Source organism: Schistocerca gregaria, chromosome X, assembly GCF_023897955.1.
Source record: "Schistocerca gregaria isolate iqSchGreg1 chromosome X, iqSchGreg1.2, whole genome shotgun sequence".
Lineage (NCBI taxonomy): Eukaryota > Metazoa > Arthropoda > Insecta > Orthoptera > Acrididae > Schistocerca > Schistocerca gregaria.
The window spans coordinates 43962258-43977598 of NC_064931.1; the positions used below are offsets into that span (position 1 = coordinate 43962258).

Below are 15341 nucleotides of genomic sequence, written 5' to 3' on the forward strand. Positions count from 1 at the left end.
TATTTGCTATCCTGGATGACTTCGCAGTCATAATTTGTATCTAGTGCGCATGAAAGTGGCTTAAAGCCGAAATTTGACTATTGTACTGAGAATAAACCAAGCATTTTACAGTTGCAGTCAGTTACGGTGTCATTTGAAAAAAGTTTCGGTTCTTTCACAAACGTCAGCAAAAAAAAAAGAAGCGCATGTCACTGACTGTTCCTACGTTATATTTGAATACACCGTATGTAAACTAATACCTATCCTTACAAGGAGAATGGCTCTCTCGCAGTCTTGTCGGTATAGTTCTGTTGTACCACAGACACTGTAACAGCTAGCGCATATGATAATGGTGTTGGTGCTGCTAAACAGATGACGTTACACATCCGCAATAACCGAACGTCATTTAACTACTTTATCCGTATGTTTGGATACTGAAGGCTTCTCCTGGGATAGGCTCTCACGGCTGAAGCCAGTTGTATAATAGTTTCTTTAAATTTAACTAAACACTGATACATTTAAATGAACTTGACTGACAGAATTAAAATTTCATTGAGCTATGTGTGATCCCTTTGTACAGAGAATTTCTTATTGTCAGAGTATGCGGAATCCCGATATAATTGTAATGCATCAGATGTCAGAGATGAGCTGCTGCACCAAAGCAAATATGTTGTAAGCCACCATTGTACTAAACCAAAACATTTTAAGAGCTATTTCTACATACCGAATACTTTAGCTTCAGCTTACTCGTGTACAGAAATCATGACTTGCCTTACAGTCGGTTGGGAGCAACAATTCAAGAGTGCGTAAGTTACGTCCCGTAGACACATAGTGATCGCCTTTTGCTTCTCGCAGGAGAAAAGGAGAAAGCATGTCTTACTTTCAGCCTCTCTCTCTCTCTCTCTCTCTCTCTCTCTCTCTCTCTCTCTCTCTCTCTCTCTCTCTACACACACACGTTCTTCGAGTAATGTAGCAATAGTAAACTGATGACAACAATAAAAACCCGTATTAGTTTACGGAAGAAAATCCTTCATTGTTTTTAGGAAGACGCGTTGTCTTCCGCTGTCGCAGAACATGAGTGGAGACGAGGATGTCAAATGCGTCATTCGTTTCCAGGGACTGAACGAGGTGACACACTGTTAGACACGTTGGACTCGTATTCGGAAGGTCGATGCTAAAAATCTCCGTCCGCCCACCTACATTTAGGTTTACTGTAGTTTCCCTGAATCCCATAAATAAGGCAAATGTCTGAATGGTTCCAGAGGCAACGGCAGGTTTCCTTCACCTCTTTGTGATTGTTTTCCGTCTCTTATGATCTCGTCGACGAGACGTTAAAAAGTAATCTCGTCTGCGGTTTTGAGACGATGCTTTCCGTGAACTAGTGCACTGTATGTTCCTCGTAGTTACATATCACTCTGCATTAAGCAAATAGTTGAGCAGTGGTAGTGCTTCGTGTTTCAGCAAGAATTAGCACGCACTAGAGATTATACAGTTCGTAATATTAGATTGACTGACGACAAACGCAGTACGATGTTAAGCAGTTGACTAAAAGCTATTACTCAACTCTTTGCCTTGTGAGAATGTGGGACGTGTCAAATAGATGATGTTTACATGTGTTCCTGTGAACTCTGGATGACGCATAAATATCGCGTGGGTAACTGCAGTGTGTGGTTTTGTTTCCTGCTGTATCTAAAGCTACATCTGTACTCTGCAAGCCATCCTACGGAGTGTGATGGCCGTGCGGTTTGAGGCGCCATGTCACAGATTGCACGGCCCCTCCCGCCGGAGGTTCGAGTCCTCCCTCCGGTATGAGTGTGTGCGTTGTTCTTACCATAAGTTAGTTTAAGTAGTGTGTAAGTCTACGGGCCGATGATCTCAGCAGTTTGGTCCCTTAGTAATTTACACACATTCCTTTCCATCGTTAATGTGCATACAATTTGTAGGAGAACCATATATCTTCACCAAGTGTCCTTCGAATGACAATTTTATTACTTATCCATGAATAGCAAAGATTTATTTTGGGTAACACGCAGAATGTGTTCGACAACGTCGGTGTCGCTTTCTAAACCTTGAAGAGGGTGATGAATACGGATAGGGCCCAGAGTCCACTGCGCAGTTGCCCAGGGGGAGAAATTGTACATCCGAATGTGCTGCTGAGGCGACGCAAATGCACAACAGTCATGTCTCTGGAGCTCTTTCCGCTTTGTACCGACTAATACGTTCATATCAGAAAGCGATATTATGCTGATGCACAACTGTAGTTAATCTGCACGCCACCAAGTGGGGATGTTTCCGTATCACCTTGGGTGAATTACAGTCTGTTTCGCCGCTCTCGCATACTATTAACGATAGACATACGACGAAAGGGAAACGGAAGTGTTTTATTTCGTAGACAAATGGCGGTTAGATCATCGTGGCGGGACAGTCAATAGAAATAAGTACGTCATTGTCGATGAGAAATCGCTAATCACGTTCGATTCACTTTTATATTAAAAAAAAAAAAACGTGGTATTGACGCTGGGTTGAACCCCAGAAATTCTAGTTTTTAGGCCTGACATTCACGAAGTTATAGGACTCTCTCACACACGCAAACTAATGCACTTTTACGACGGAAACAAACTGGTTTCGAGCCTTGTTGTGAAAGTGCTTTTCATTTCACCGGTAAATGGCTTTCCCAGTCGATCGTCCATTGTGTCTCGATTTTTTTTAAATCGAAATAAACAGATATCTCTATCCCTTCTATTTCCCAAAAGTAGTAAAATATGTGCAGCTATTTCCCATCGCGAAGCAATGCGACGCAGGTGTGCCTTCGTTGCTAGGGAAACTCTTGGCTTGGTCGCCATTTGGTTACAAACCACGAAGTGGTTAATTAAGCCGACGTCATATTGCAGCTGATCCGAGTATTGGACGAAAACAGTACATGCCACAATTATGTCTTTCCTGAAGATAGTCTCACTGAAAAACAATATTCGAGGGGAAAAATTGAACACGGCTGTAACTGCATCATTTACACATTGCAGTGAATAAAGAGGAATAATGTGTAAATATGCGCCGAGAACAGGGATATCATTAAATTTACACCCCCTACGTAATTTTTTCCAATGTGTTGAAAGCGAAACTTCGAGGCAAGAATATTAGTAAGATTTTATTTGTTAATCGTAGAAAAATAAAAACTATCTTTTTGTGAAAATTCTTAAATTTTAAGCAATTGTGTGTATATCGAATTTATTGCTCCAGTATCTGATCTAATAGTAAACATTCTCTCATTAAGTGTCAAAACCGATCTGCATTTCTTACTAATTTGTTTTGCAAAAATTATCCAGGTTTGAACAAACCACTTATCTCTCTAGCTATAAACATTCGGTTTGTTATTAATTACTCTAGTTACCTCGTTTTCTTGTTCATTGAAAGATTTTCCTCGCAACTAACTTTTCTGTGTAAATTTTACCGGAATTTAAACGTCTATTTTCACAAATCATACGTGTGTAGTACCAGTCAGTGGTTGTTGATATTCGCGGGAAAGCTAGCAGAATGTTGGTTTACTAGAAATAAATGTTATGAGGGTATGCTGTAGACGGTCTTTTTTCTGGTTGTGTCATTTTTTCGGGAGAATCAACTGTCACGAAGCATTACTACTGCACCGATGAAGGGTCTGCCTTAGGGGAAACCCTGTACACTCTAAAGTTGTTAGTTCAATGTGGAGTTATTGCATTCGCCAGCAGTGTTCCCTGAGTGTGAGCTGATTTTATCTCTGACGCGCACGACCAATTGTAGACCACTATTGAGCAACAATACACGTATGGGAATTTCATTCCTCGATTTGCCTTCAAGGTGAGACAGCGCCGCTGATTTCATTGTATGAAGTGTTGTGATCCAACGATCGTCTGCTCAACCTCTTCTGGTTCCCACGATTACGTTTTCTCTTGTTGGTGCCTTGAATGCATTGCTCTGTTACATCTCAGTGTTTGTCCCGAACCAGAGAATTGGAAGGAATGCAAACTTTCTTAGAACCACAAGTATTTGACGATTCTATATTAACCTACTGCGCCGTACTAATTGTGGCTTGGGGGAAGACGGTCGCCCGGAAAAACTTTTCGGACTATTTTCAGTGGTGAATTGCTGTTCCGGGAGTTCGAGCGGTGATCTATCTTCGTGCAAGGCGCATACCTGCAGCATGAGTCGCGTAACACTTCGAGACTGGGGTCTGTATTGCTCCCATCCTCTTTCCCACACGCATTTGAGTCTAGCATTAAAATTCCGTAAGCCGAACATCTGCACTTCACTTACGTCACATTGCCGCAGTTTCTACCATAACAGTTCCAGTAATAAACCTAGACATCGAATAAAGACTGATAAATTCGAAGAATCCCTCAGAGTTTTGCGGTAGTACCAATATGATTCAAGGTCAAAAACATCAAATAAAACAGGTAACTAGAAGAAAGCTTAGTCCGTATACTGTTCGATGCTTTTGTCGAAAGGTAAGGGGGGGTTGAATGCTACGAAAGATCACCAGGATTCTCATTTATTTATTTTTTAACTGCTGAAAAATCATGTTGTAATCGACGATCATCTATCTATTTGGGCATTACGAATACGTGGCGCTAAAGGGTGAAAGCTAAGGTTTGAGAAATCTATTTTTCGTGTTACGTTGTGCGTTAAGGTCTACAAACAGGTAAAGACCCGAAAAGCAGATCAGCTACTTTCTATTTTCATTATAAAATTTAATTGTTGATTTTTGTTTCACTATTGTTACCTTAATTTCATTTCTCTACTGTTGCTTCATAGAAATGGTAGACATATAATAAGCTTTTGTGTGAAATTTTTTGCCTTCTTTTATTTAATTGTTTCGAGTGAAAACTCAGTTTTGTAGTCCAGTTTGTTTATTTACTGTTTAACATGTATTTGAATACAAATGCTACATTGATGACGAAACTGAAAATTCTCTTTCGAAAAATTCAAATGAACAATTTAGATAGCGGACAAAATCGAACATTTACCTGGAACATTTACTTAAACAGTTAAAATTTCAGTAATGAGTTAAGCAACTGAACAATATTTATCATCCAATCTGTTCGTAAATATTCATACTTTACTGTGTTTATCTCTAAGCCGGCTCTTGCCATCAGAAGCAATATAAATCAAAGATGGTACTAATCCTTCAGAAACCACAGAACTTCCTTCCAACGATAAATATTTTTGGGGTACAAATGACAAGTCTGGCACACATCATCTACTCTGCTTCCAGCAAACGGAAAGATCCCTGCTTCTGGGTAGAAAAGGACCTCAGGTACATCATTGTGTGACCAGTGCTCTATTGATTCTTACGTCATATACTAATCACTTGGTATGAGGGGCAACGACAGCTGTGTCGGTTATTTGAATTGATGAAAACCGCAACAGTTGCGTCAGAATGATTTATTGAAGACGACTAGTTTCGTGACATTACAGCCACATTGTCAGTTAACGAACAGTTGACCTTTCAATACGGAACGTCCTTAAAACTCCGTAATGCTAGATAACAGAAGTCCTCATATCGTTCTTGACGAAATTGTCATCACAAAGTACGCAGCTGTCAAGAATAAAATCAGCAAAGAAAGACGAAGCCCGGCCATAGACGTCTTCTGTGGAAGTGACAGCTCCAGTAGTGCCACATCACTGATGTACAAATGATGTGACCGCTGGCTGAGAAGACGCTTTATATGTCTGGGCTACGTTTTTCTCTCCTTGTTTTAATCACGACGGTTGCGTAGTTCGTGATGCTAAATTCGTCCTGAAAGATACGAGAACTTCTGTTTGTATTTTCCCTTACGGAGTTCTAAGGACATTCCGTATTGGAAGGTCAGCTGTTTGTTAACTGAAAATATGACTATGATTTCACGAAACAAGTCGTGATTAAGAAGTCATTTTACGCATATGTTGCGGTTTTCAATTCAGACTTGTTTCATATACCGAAGAGCAGAAAAAAAACTGGTACACCTGCCTAATATCGAGTAAGACCCCCGCCAGCACGCACAAGTGCCGCAGCACGACGTAGCAAGTACTCGACTAATGTCTGAAGTAGTGCTGGAGGGAACTGACATCATGAAGCCTGCAGGGCTGTCCATAAAACCATAAAAGTACGAGGGAGTGGAGATCTATTCTGAAGAGCACCGCCAGCCGGAATGGCCGAGCGGTTATAGGCGCTACAGGGTAGAACCGTGCGACCTCTACGGTCGCAGATTCGAATCCTGCCTCGGGCACGGATGTGTGTGATGTCGTTAGGTTAGTTAGGTTTAAGTAGTTATAAGTTCTAGGGGACTGATGACCTCAGAAGTTAAGTCCCATAGTGCTCAGAGCGATTTGAACCATTTGAAGAGCACCACAGATATGTTTGCTCTACAATGTGCATTTGTGGCCAGCTGAAGTGTTCAAACTCGGAAGAGTGTTCCTGGAGCCACACTGTAGCAATTCTGGACGTGTGGGGTGTCGCATTGTCCTGCTGGAATTGCCCAAGTCCGCCGGAATGTGCAATGTACACGAATGGATGTAGAGGCCTTTGCAGATACTAGAAATGTTGTGAAAGTATTCTAGAGAGTTACGAAGAAAACATCGTAATTCTCGTGAAAACTGAGGCATCTGAGGTGGTAGTAAATGGAGCTATATAAAAAAACCAAGAAATTTGAAAAAAGAACTTAATTTGTGGATTAAAACACAATTTCGAAATAATGTACTCATTTGATATGAGAGCCAAACTATTAAATGTGTGACAGACATTATGTTATGATACGAGAGATTTCTAGATAGAGACTTGTAGCCCTTGCCATGCCTGCAGGTCGTGTCGAGAGACGCTTTCTTCTGCTACAGACGTCCAGGGGCGGATGCATAGTGTATTTCGTTCCTAACTGGCACTTCAGTTTTTCTCTTATAGCTTATCTATGTTGTACGGCCACGACCGCAGCTTTTACTACTACTCCGTCCGATCAGTGCACGGAAGGCCCAACTGCCGTGTCATCCACAGCCGATAGGCATCACTGGAACGCCCGCAACTTTCTTACTGTATTATGTTTAATTAGCCATCGATTGCGTATGTTCGTTGAAAGTGCTGGATACGCTTCCCTTTAATACTTCAGCTCCATTGCTTTGTTATCTATCGTAAAGTCGTAGGCGACCCCTCTCTGTGACTAGCAAACTACTTGTAATGAAATTTAGTTTCCTACTTTCAGTCTATTAACAATCCTGAATGCAGCTAACTGGTTCTGAGTGATATAAATGGAACATACGTTTCTCTGTAGACAATAAAATAAGCCAAAGAGTGGTTTGAAAACAACGATGCGTCACTGGGTCTTGGCTGAGTTAGTTTTAGAAGGGTTGCAATTTAGCCTGGAATTAGAATAACGATGCACCTTACCAGACCCTACGCGTACAAAGCATTGTCAAAAGGCCAATTCATAATAAAATTCAGGCACTGTATTTGTGGTTTGAAAAAAAAAATGGCTCTGAGCACTATGGGACTTAACATCTATGGTCATCAGTCCCCTAGAACTTAGAACTACTTAAACCTAACCAACCTAAGGACAACACACAACACCCAGCCATCACGAGGCAGGGAAAATTCCTGACCCCGCCGGGAATCGAACCCGGGAGCGGGAAGCGAGAACGCGACGAGATACGGGCTTGTGGTTTGAAATCCTCCACTGCGCCTATTGCGACTCACAGACTGATCTCGTCTTGAAAAATGCTATCTCATACCGACCGGTAAGAACTTGCCAGCACATTAGCTTATCAGATCGGCCAGTGCTCTGCGCCTCTATCTCTCAGTTCCTCTTCGCGAAGGCTCCATCCAGCTGTTGTGGCATCTGGGTATGTCTTATTACATTCGAAATCACGAAGTACAACTCTGTGTAACCTGTCGCTGACCGTATACTGTATAACTTCCTTTGACTGCGTCTAATAGGGACTGTAAAAATATACTGCACTGAAAAGAATTTAATGATTATTCTTCTAAGAAAATGATCGGAAGATGCAAGAAAGGAGACCATCCCTCGTAGTATCGAAGATGTTTGTAGATTTATGGTCATGGGAACTGTTCCTAATGTATATCAATAATTGCTTCATTGGAGAGACTGTGCCCATGGCTTATACAGTAGGAGATAAGTGTGACATAGTTTAGACATCCGTGGTCATCCTGCAGAAATAGGTAGAGTTGGCTGAAAAATAGGTGGAGTTGGCAGACATGGATCATAAGCCACAGTTAACGAGCCTTTTTTTAAATAATAGTAGTGGATAAATGTTGTGGTCTTCATTCCGAAGATTGTTTTGATGCTACTCTAATAGATAAATACTGGGGGTGGTCAACAATTTGGAAACACTACGAACACAGCACATTACCGTGCCTAATACAGTGCAGGAAATCCGTTGGCATTCGAGACATCTCGTGCATGGTTTTTATGGAATTTATACCATACTTCCTGCAGAATAGCATCACGTTCAGATAACGATGATGCACGTGGATAGGGATCACACACCCTTCTATTCGAAGCAGACCTCAGAGTCTATGTAATATTGAGCTGTGGTGACTGTGGTGGACAGGGAGATGCGACAATTCATCTTCGTGCTCACAAAACCAGTCCTGGAGGATGCGAGCTGTGTGAACAGGGCCCCGGTCGTCTTGGGACGCAGCATCGTCGGAGGGAAACAAACATAGTATCATGGGACGTACCTGGTCAGCTAAAATGGCTACACAATCCCTGGAAGCAATTCTACCTTGTAGAGTAGCCCTGTGGCCCGTGGATTACAATGATATGGCAGCCTCAATAATCACCGAACCTCCGCTATGTTTCACTCTTCGGACGAAAACAGTTGGCCGGAAGTTGGAAACAGCGTGGAACAAGATTCATTCGACCAAATGAAATTCTTTCATTGCTCCACAGTCCAGGTTTAATGGCGTCGGCACCATGCTGCTATGTTACGCGCATTTGCGTCAGTGATGAGTGGTTTTGGAATTTCAGCTCGCCCTGCATATGGAGGTCCATTCGTGTTGCTTCGGTGCTGACAGAGTTCGCATGGGTGACATCCAGTTATGCTTTGAGTTTTGTAAGCTGTCGTCGTGTTATTTTTCGTAACAATCCTCGTCAATGACAGTCTGTCACAATTACTCAACACACTTTCGTCCGCATTGTGATTTAGCGGATGATTTTTCGCCTTCACTGCGTGCGGTATAAATCTTGGATACGGCGCCTCTTTAAATACCAAACACTTCGGCTACCTCGGTTACGGAAGCTCCCACCATACGGGCACCAACAATTTGCCCACGCTCGAATTCACACGGTTACGACGTAATGCACTCACAACTACACAGAACACTTTTTTTGCAACATATTGAAGACTCGCACAAGTGCCGTTTGTGCACAGATACAACAACGCAACCAGCAGGCTTGGCCAGCAACCGCATTTCTGGCGGTGTTTCCATACTTTTGCCTAACCCCTGTATGTTTTCAGTTTCAAGCCTAAAGCCCGTGACACGTCATGTGCGAATGACCGAACATTGTTATAGACCACATAAGGATATTGTATCTGCGATAGGAATTGGTGAGTAGATATGCAAAATTTTAGGAGGATCAGCACGACTTCCAGCTAGTTTGCTCGCCAAGTATACGAAGTGTGTGAGAGAAGTAATGACACCGACATCTCTGCGAGCTGTCAATTTTGTGTTTTTTCCTACTTTTGTAGGCCGTTGGTTTCATCCCTTTCAGATGCTCAGTTCGACTTTCAGTTCCGTATAGCCATCACGTGGTTTTTGAAAGCGCCATCAGTGAAATTGTGTCTTTGTATTGTGTTACGAAGATGGAATAGCGGCATTTACAGCATCTTTATGCACTCAAGTTTTGTGTTAAATTTGGGGCGAGTGTGACCCTTGAAGTTTGGAACAGGCCTATGGGGAACATTCCTCATCAAGAGGACAAGGTTTCCGTTGGCGCAAATCAATTTTAGAAGGCCGAGAACACGTTGGAGATGCCCCTCGTTCAGTGACCCTCAACTACAAGAACCGGCAAGAACGTGGGAAGCTGTTTTTGAGATCGGAACGAAGTTTAACAGTGAGGATAATGTGTGACCTTTTAAACATTTTCACCGTACATCAGCATATTACCGAAGATTTTCACGTGCGAAACATTTGTGCGAAATTGCTACCGAAAAACGTCACAACGGTGTAGAAGGATAATCGAAGAAACGCAGAGGATTGCCAATGATCACGAATGATTCGGTCGTGTGATCACAGATGTTGAACCCTGGGTTTTTGAGTACGATCCTGAGACAAAGCGGCAAAGTGAAGAATGGCACACTAATACATTTCCTTGGCCGAAAAAAGCTCGAATGAGCAAATCATAGATCAAAACATTTCTGATTTGCTTTTTCGACGGCAGGGGTATCGTGCATAAAGACTTTGTCCCACCAGGACAAAGTGTTAACCAAGTGTTTTACAAAGATGTCCTTGAAGGGCTCACGAAAAGGGGAAATGGAGTGAGACGGGACATAGCAGACAAATGGATGCTGCATCATGGCAACGCCTCATGTCACACGGCCACCTCCATCACGGAGTTTCTTAATCTCAAAACATATTCCTGTTGTTCCACAGCCCCACTGATCACCTGATCTGAGTCATTATGACTTCATTTTCCAGAAATTGAAAAATGTCTTAAAAGGTCGTCATTGTGGGACTCTGGAGAGCATTCGAAAAGATGTGACCGACATGCTAAAGGCCCTACCAGTTGAATTTCAGCGCTCCTACAGGGACTGGAAACGACGAAGAGAACTATTTTGAGGGGGACTATTACTGTCTGAAAAAAATAAAAACTTTGGTAGATAAAATGTCTTACATTTCTCTCACACCTCGTATTCACTCATGTGTAACTGAATTAAGAGATAGGCGCTGTGTTGAAGATAGAGCGCTCCTGTTGCCACGGTTTGTATAATAGTTCGTCGTGTCACATGACTTGGAAGTTTATAAGATATCTTACTGGCCGTTGACGCGACATTCCAGCATAAAATGAGGTAAAGCGCGAGCGCGAGCGCGCGCGCACGCCGTCAGCGATAGATATTCCTTATCTCGGAGGTCTTGCAGGCACTAGGTTCATCGTGGACCTCTGTGTCAAGAGTCAACCACGGCAGGCAACAATGATTCGATGAAAGAGTTCACCATAGCTTATGACAGATTCCAATAGCGAATAGATAGGTAGCAGTGCAGCAAATCAGTAGCCAATTCAATAATGGGCAACAATAACCTTTCAGTTTCCACACCATCCAGAAAGTATATCATAGAACTTGATACTTACCCTAGCAACTATCCGATGATAAATTTCATGCGCGGCTAATGTTGAGCTTCTAAGTTGTGCATACCAGATTATACAAGTAAAGGGTATTTACGCTCTAAATATCCCACTATATTTCGAGAAGAATAGGGTTAATAAATGTGATTTTTAAGGTTAAGTCCCAAATGCAACTTCGGACTGTGACCTTAAGCTTTGAAATGAAGATCCATCTTAATAGTTCTTTTGATCTATTAGTTTCTTTTACAATTTTATGCCGAGCTCGAGAGAACTTTGAGTTGCTCTGTGACATGTTTTATCTTCTCATAGATTTCTTGGTCACTTGTAATCGCGACCGGTTGGCGCAGTGACTTGAACGTATCAGCTGCAAGACTCGCTCCAGAAAGGATTACCACAGTTCGCGTGGTAATTGTGATAGCGAAACTCCTCCAGGCGGTAATTCTCCAGTATCACTCAGAGCTGTCGCCACCTCAGTTAATTCTAGATTTTGTCGGCACCATTTAAGATCAATAAAATAAAATCTACAGCTCCTCTTTCTGGCTTTCCGTTCTTATGAAGCCTGTCGTCTTCTTGTTTTCCGAGTTAAGGAAGAATGTTCGTTATAAAGAACGAGAGTTACAAGAAAGAGAAAAAGTGCAAATAAAACTTTGCACGCGCGATTTATTTCCTAAAAGACATGGACACAAGGAGAAAATATAAATAAAAAACACAATTTCAACATTAACTTATGAGAAGATTTCTGTGCGACAGAAGCAATAATAGTGGAACCAGTATCGTATCATCTTAGCTTGGAGTACCATTTGGACAGAAATATAAGAACTGTAAGTCACATGTGAGCAGCAGATCGTAAGTATAGTCTCCAAAAGTCGCCGTTGAATTGTGTATCCAGTGTGTGAACAACTGAAAAAAATAAATGTCACCATTGCACGAAAAAGTGTGTGTTGGCATTTGCCCTCGGCTCTGATTTATTTCGGGCAATGTGAAAAATCCACTCTGCGACACTGAACATGATGCCGCAGTGAACACGTCGTGGGGGTCGTATTTGAGGGGAAGAAGGAAGGAAGGAAGGAAGGAGGGAGGGAGGGAATGAAGATCAGAGTTTAATGTCAGTAGTTATTCAGTACCAGTTCGGACCGAGGTAACAATCTTAACACATCCAGTGTCAGGTTACCTACTTGGGCTCCTCATATTCAAGGCCATCCCTCCACTCCCCCTTTCCCCCTCCCCGGGGGTCCACGAGGGATTGATCAAAGTCACCCAGGGGGATCCCTACCCTCTCCACTCCTCCCCCTCCCCCTCCCCCTCTCCCTCTCCTTCCATCCCATCCCATCCCATCCCATCCCATCCCATCCCATCCCATCCCATCCCTTCCTCAATGGACCAGTGAAATTGACGCACATCATTCTCATTTTCATTTTTTATAACTGCGTCACGTGAGTGGGTGAATATTGCTCTGGAGCTGGGCAGCGTAGGAAGAGGTTTTAGGTTGTGTCTATTTATTAATAACAATTTGTTAAATTACATCACTTGAGGTGTGTTTGTTAATGACAATTTAATACCACATCATTTGAGACACCAGCAGAGAGCACACCCTGTCAGATACGTAAGTACTCTGTCTACCACAATTTTAGGTATTTAGCCATACATTCCAAATTTTTCGAATTTCCAAGTTTTACACACTTCTCACCCATTTTCGTATTTTTTACTGTATTTCCCACAAATTAACGTATTTTTGATATTTTTTCGTATTTTATCCAATTACACAAGAATCACTCCACTGTCCCCATCATTGCATAACTTTCACGATGTTCTCAGCCAGTCACAAATGCTCCATGTATCTGAATTATTTATCGTTGCTTTTGAAGCACCTCCCCATTTTCATCTTCTATAACTGAAACACTTCAGTGGGCACCACAGGGAGAAGTTATAGGATGTGTCTATTTGTTAATAATAATTTAACAAAGTCATTTGAAGCACAAGCAGAGGTCACACCCAGACAGATATGTAAATACTCCCATTCTCCCATATTTTCCACAATTTTGCGCATTTTTCCCAATTACATCTTTTCTGTCTCTACATGACAGCTGCATCGCATCAACATCACACTGCATTGCATTGACGTCATGTTGCTCTAAGCCATCTGTTGTGTGTATGACTGCTAAGCCACCACTTCATTACTAGGGCGTGTGCCAGAGCAGTGTACTTGTTAGAAAGAACAGGGATGTTGAAATGATGATGTCATAGTAAATACTATAAGCACTGCAGTTTTACCAGTTTCCAGGAAAAGATATTATAGGTATAAGAAATACTACACCACGATAGGCAAACCACCTGGTAAGCCATCACCACATTATTGGTTGTGTGATATAACCATAGATAGTGCATATGTGGACAGTGCTATATACCACATGTTGGAGTTCAATGGTGGACTACCCTGCAGGTGATATACACTCCTGGAAATTAAAATAAGAACACCGTGAATTCATTGTCCCAGGAAGGGGAAACTTTGACACATTCCTGGGGTCAGATACATCACATGATCACACTGACAGAACCACAGGCACATAGACACAGGCGACAGAGCATGCTCAATGTCGGCACTAGTACAGTGTATATTCACCTTTCGCAGCAATGCAGGCTGCTATTCTCCCATGGAGACGATCGTAGAGATGCTGGATGTAGTCCTGTGGAACGGCTTGCCATGCCATTTCCACCTGGCGCCTCAGTTGGACCAGCGTTCGTGCTGGACGTGCAGACCGCGTGAGACGACGCTTCATCCAGTCCCAAACATGCTCAATGGGGGACAGATCCGGAGATCTTGCTGGCCAGGGTAGTTGACTTACACCTTCTAGAGCACGTTGGGTGGCACGGGATACATGCGGACATGCATTGTCCTGTTGGAACAGCAAGTTCCCTTGCCGGTCTAGGAATGGTAGAACGATGGGTTCGATGACGGTTTGGATGTACCGTGCACTATTCAGTGTCCCCTCGACGATCACCAGAGGTGTACGGCCAGTGTAGGAGATCGCTCCCCACACCATGATGCCGGGTGTTGGCCCTGTGTGCCTCGGTCGTATGCAGTCCTGATTGTGGCGCTCACCTGCACGGCGCCAAACACGCATACGACCATCATTGGCACCAAGGCAGAAGCGACTCTCATCGCTGAAGACGACACGTCTCCATTCGTCCCTCCATTCACGCCTGTCGCGACACCACTGGAGGCGGGCTGCACGATGTTGGGGCGTGATCGGAAGACGGCCTAACGGTGTGCGGGACCGTAGCCCAGCTTCATGGAGACGGTTGCGAATGGTCCTCGCTGATACCCCAGGAGTAACAGTGTCCCTAATTTGCTGGGAAGTGGCGGTGCGGTCCCCTACGGCACTGCGTAGGATCCTACGGTCTTGGCGTGCATCCGTTCGTCGCTGCGGTCCGGTCCCAGGTCGACGGGCACGTGCACCTTCCGCCGACCACTGGCGACAACATCGATGTACTGTGGAGACCTCACGCCCCACGTGTTGAGCAATTCGGCGGTACGTCCACCCGGCCTCCCGCATGCCCACTATACGCCCTCGCTCAAAGTCCGTCAACTGCACATACGGTTCACGTCCACGCTGTCGCGGCATGCTACCAGTGTTAAAGACTGCGATGGAGCTCCGTATGCGACGGCAAACTGGCTGACACTGACGGCGGCGGTGCACAAATGCTGCGCAGCTAGCGCCATTCGACGGCCAACAGCGCGGTTCCTGGTGTGTCCGCTGTGCCGTGCGTGTGATCATTGCTTGTACAGCCCTCTCGCAGTGTGCGGAGCAAGTATGGTGGGTCTGACACACCGGTGTCAATGTGTTCTTTTTTCCATTTCCAGGAGTGTATTTTTAACAGGTGAGCTGTTTTTTTTTTTAAATATACACATAGTGTATATGATAGGAAGCATTAAAATTTTGCTATGTTGTCACAATGTAGTAATGTGGTGGTGGTGGCGTACCAGGTGGTTTATCTGTCATGGTGTGGTATTTCCTATACATACAGTATCTTTGGCTGTAGATCAGTAAAATTCCAGTG

At 43.4% G+C, this 15341-nt stretch overlaps 1 protein-coding gene across 10 annotated transcripts in view; it reads left to right on the forward strand.

The window, feature by feature from the left end:
• Positions 1 to 15341, forward strand: part of LOC126299504 (guanine nucleotide-releasing factor 2) — a 361975-nt gene that overhangs the window by 141264 nt on the left and 205370 nt on the right. The gene's annotated exons all lie outside the window — the stretch shown is intronic.